This window comes from Tupaia chinensis, unplaced genomic scaffold, assembly GCF_000334495.1.
Source record: "Tupaia chinensis unplaced genomic scaffold, TupChi_1.0 Scaffold148874_1, whole genome shotgun sequence".
NCBI lineage: Eukaryota > Metazoa > Chordata > Mammalia > Scandentia > Tupaiidae > Tupaia > Tupaia belangeri.
In genome coordinates this window covers 1,595,684-1,599,756 of record NW_006208722.1, presented here as the reverse complement: position 1 = coordinate 1,599,756, position 4,073 = coordinate 1,595,684, and the positions used below count along the sequence as shown (strand labels likewise).

The following is a 4,073-nucleotide window of genomic DNA, read 5'->3' as shown; positions in this document are numbered from 1 at the left end:
GGGCGCTTCCACCGTGAGCGTCTGCCACGCTGCCCGCCTCCTCTGCTTCGCCCTCTCGATCCTACTGCTCTGCCGGGCTCCTCCCCGCACCCCGGCACCCGCCTCTCCCCGGTTCTCTCTCCAGCCGAGTGTAGCTGGGCACCTGGGCTGGGCTCGCTGTGGTCTCCAGCTGGGACTGGAACACCTAAGAGGGTGGGGAAGGGGCAAACGGTTTTTGGTCTCATGGCTGAATAGCAGTCAGGACGGGACTAGCCGGGACAGGAGTAGGGCGGGGCCCGTGGAGGCCATGGTGGTGGCACTTGCTTTATGGGGTTACCCAGCCCGACTCTCTTTCCCAGGACAGAGCAGGAAGGAGAGGAGGCAGGTGGGTCACGAAAGGCGAACAGTTGAGGACAGTGACCTGCGAGGTGACAGGGGTCTAGGGAAGGCCTGTCTAGGTCGTAGGTAGGTGCGTGCGCAGCACGGCCCCGCCCATTTTCATCTGGGACTCCACGTCGCCCTTTAGATTGTAGGATGTGTGTCTGAATCCAGGTAGACTCACACGGTATCGGGTAACATTTCTGCCAGTTTACATGTTTGATTGCTTATTGAGATTCAATTCACACATTTAAAGTATACAACTCAATGAGTTTTAGTATGTTTTCAGAGTTGTATAACCATCACCCCAATTTAAGAACTTGTTTTAGAGAGATTTTTGCTTTAGGATCCTGCGCTTGCGGGAGACACAGAGAGAGACAGAACGACAGAGAGCGAGGAATCCCCCCCCCACCCCCCCCCACCCCCGCAGAGGGGATGGCTACTCCTCAATCCCTTCTCCTCCATTCTCCTCTAGGGATCTTGGGCACATACACACATGTGCCCAGAGTGAGTTTTAAGCCACTGGGTCCAGGACTGGACCCCAGTCTAGAACTTGAGAGCCCAGTGACATAACCATTACGCCATCTGCTGGTCCCTAAAGAACATTTTTAATCACCCCTGAAAGACACCGTGTACCCATTAGCAGTCACTCCCTATTTCTCCCCAGTATCCCCCTTCCTAGGAAGCCACCGATCATTTTGTCTCTATGGATTTGCCTGTTCTTGATATCTTCTATAAACAGAAACTACAATATGTGTTCTGTAGTGACTAGCTTCTACTTTCAAAGGTCATATCGTAGCAAGCCTCAACACTTGATTCCTTTTCATTGCTGAATAACAAACACTTCACTGTATGGATATACTAAGTTTTGTTTATCCATGCATTAATTAATGGGCATTTGGGTTGTTTCTACTTTTTGGCTATTATGAATAAGGTTGTCCTCAATATTCGTGTGTAAGTTTTTGGTGTGAACATACATTTTCAACTCTATTAGGTGTATGTCTAGGAGTGGGATTGCTAGGTCACATGGTAGCTCTATGTTTAACCTTTCAAGGAACTGCCAGTCTGCCTTCCAAAGCTGCATCCAAAGTACATTCACCATTTTACATTCCCACCAGCAGTGTGTGAGAATTCCAATTTTTCTACACCTTGCCAACACTTACTATGTCTTTTTTTTTTTTTTAACAGAGTTTCACTCATGTTGTAATTCTCCTGCCTCAACCTCTTGAGTTGCTGGGATTACAGAGGCACATTACTGTGTCCAGTCTTTAGGTTGGATCCTTGCTGAGGAAGGAGGCCCAACTCCTGACATGGCCTTGCATGCAGAACTGATGTTACTCAGGGAGAGTGGCAAAGTGTTGACCTTCCCTGTGAATCTCTAGAACCTGTAGTGATTAACCTAACTCACCAGGACTCTGTTGTGATTACTGAACAAAGGAGGAGGCCAAGGAGAAATGCAAGGCCATGCCAACAGCAAACTGGCGGGATCAGATCTCCCATGTGGTCCCAGCCTGCACAGCATAGCATCTGAACAGCACGTGCCAACGCAGCTGGGCCCTGCCTTTTTTATTCTACCCAATCTAGTAGGCATGAAATGGTAACTCATGGTTTTGATTTGCATTTCTCTAATAACTAATAATGCATTATTTTAAAAAATTACACAATAATTAACTTTTCAGAAGGATTTACTGAAGTTTTGAGACCTTAAATGACTTCTAGGTCACAGAGCCTAGACTCAAACCAAATCTTCATGGCCAATGCTTGTACTCCATAGCCTCTTTTCTACAACAGAATCTTGGAGAAAACTCTTAAAAACTCCATTCATTGTCTTTGTTATAAAGAGAAGGCTGGGCAAAATGAACCCTCAAGTAGATTACATGTCTTTTTAGCTGCTAGAAGCAGCTAGAATGTGTACAGAGTGTTTTGGTCTGTTTTTACTTTATAAAAATGTAAGTGCTTTTTTGAGATCCTCTTGGAGGAAGTAGTGACTTTTGGTGGTTAATGATGTTGTGCTTCTCTTTTTTTTTTTTTTTGGAGACGTGTTTGCTATAGGGCACGTGCGCTCGCCAGACAGACAGAGAGAGACAGAGAGATAGAAAGCGAGAAATCACCCCCAGGGAGGATGGCCACGCTGCAATCCCTTCTTCTCCATTCTTCTCTTGGGATCTTGGGCACGCACGCACACGCGCCTGGCCTGAGTTTAAGCCACCGGGTCCGGGACTCAAACCATGGTCAACTACGTGGGAGTCCAGCGACATAGCCATTATGCTAACTGCTGGTCCCAATGTTGTGCTTCTCTTTATGTAAGCATCCCTTGAGTTCTTTCCTTTTCCCCACCACCTTCAAGACGCTGAGTGGGGAGGGATGTTCAGTTTCAAAAGCAGTGGTCTCCAAACTTTCTTTGAGTGTATAATAAAACAAATTTTTTTGAGTAAACACTTTCTATATATTTTGGGTTGTTGAAAAAGTCATGACACATTTTTGCACAGAAAAGCTTAGAAAAATACATCATGACTTTTCTGACATATATACATATGTGTGTGTATGTGTATATGTGTGTAAACACATTTTATACAGTATTATTAGCAATCTTATTTTAGACAATGCTTAACTTTTCTTTCATTTCCCATTCAGTGAAAAATTCAGATCGAGCTGTCTTGTAAGTGGCTCCCAGAAGATTCATGCTCCATGGGAGCACAGCAATTGTGGAGGGGAGGACAGGACTGGAAGCAGAAACAGAGTTCAAGCATACTGGAAAATCTGAGCTCTGAATTCTTATGTAAGTCAGAAAGTGACTGACCAGCAGCTGCGAGACACTGAGTACGTCAATGTTTGCTGTTAACTTTGGCACAGATCACAATTGTCCGAACACTGAATATAACCAGCATAAGGAATACAAGAATATGCTATAGCGGCATGATGAATTCCAGACAAGCCTGGGGACTCCCTACTGCTGGGGAAGGAGGCCCAAATCCTGACATGGCCTTGCATGCAGAACTGATAGTACTCGGGGAGAGTGATGAAGTAGTTGATCTCACCTGTGAATCTCTAGAACCTGTAGTGATTGATCTAACTCACCAGGACTCTGTTGTGATTACAGAACCAAGAAGGAGGCCAAGGAGAAACGAGAGGCCATGCCAACAGCAAACTGGCACTTACACAGGGAGCAGTAATGAGGAGGGCTTGATGAGAGACAGAGATAAATGTGTGACCAACAGTGCCCACCATATTTCCCCAGAAGAAACTTTAAGACACGTACTACCTGGTTATATCCACTGTCAAATTTGCATGGATGGATACTCAGAGATTGAACTAAGTAGACGACACGTCTACTCTACTGTATGTGGCCATGTCTTCTGTAGTCAGTGCCTCCTCACCTCCCTTAAATATACTAAAACGTGCCCTGTTTGTTTGAAAAAAATCAGTAACCGTCAGTGCCACCGCATTTATGTGTGATATGTACCCTTGTTACTCAGGAGAGACAAGACCCCACTCCTGCCCCCCTGGATTTCTCATGTCCTTGTGCAGGAAATAAGGGCTGTTGGCATCCAATGCTCTAAGCTTAAAAAGCCGGATTTTTAAAATTGTTGTCTGGAATGTATAAAAAATAACGTCTTGTTCCTCCATCTGCTCTGAGACTGCTGTTTACTTTGGTTTCATGTTTCTGGGCTAGACTTTGGTTGTCACAGTGTGCCCCCCCCCCCCCCGGGGGTGTT

The 4,073-nt window shown here is 45.7% G+C and overlaps 1 long non-coding RNA gene across 3 annotated transcripts in view; it reads left to right on the top strand.

Annotated features, from left to right (window-relative positions):
• Window positions 1–3,983, top strand: part of LOC114006558 (uncharacterized) — a 4,306-nt gene extending 323 nt beyond the window's left edge. The window contains exons 1-2 of one of the 3 annotated variants that reach the window (XR_003548276.1): window positions 895–1,954; window positions 2,992–3,983. This is a non-coding gene — a long non-coding RNA (uncharacterized LOC114006558). Of the gene's footprint in view, window positions 1–894; window positions 1,955–2,585; window positions 2,661–2,991 lie in introns of those variants that run through there. The other 2 variants (XR_003548277.1, XR_003548275.1) reach the window with 2 other exon arrangements.
• The last annotated feature ends 90 nt before the right edge of the window (window positions 3,984–4,073 follow it).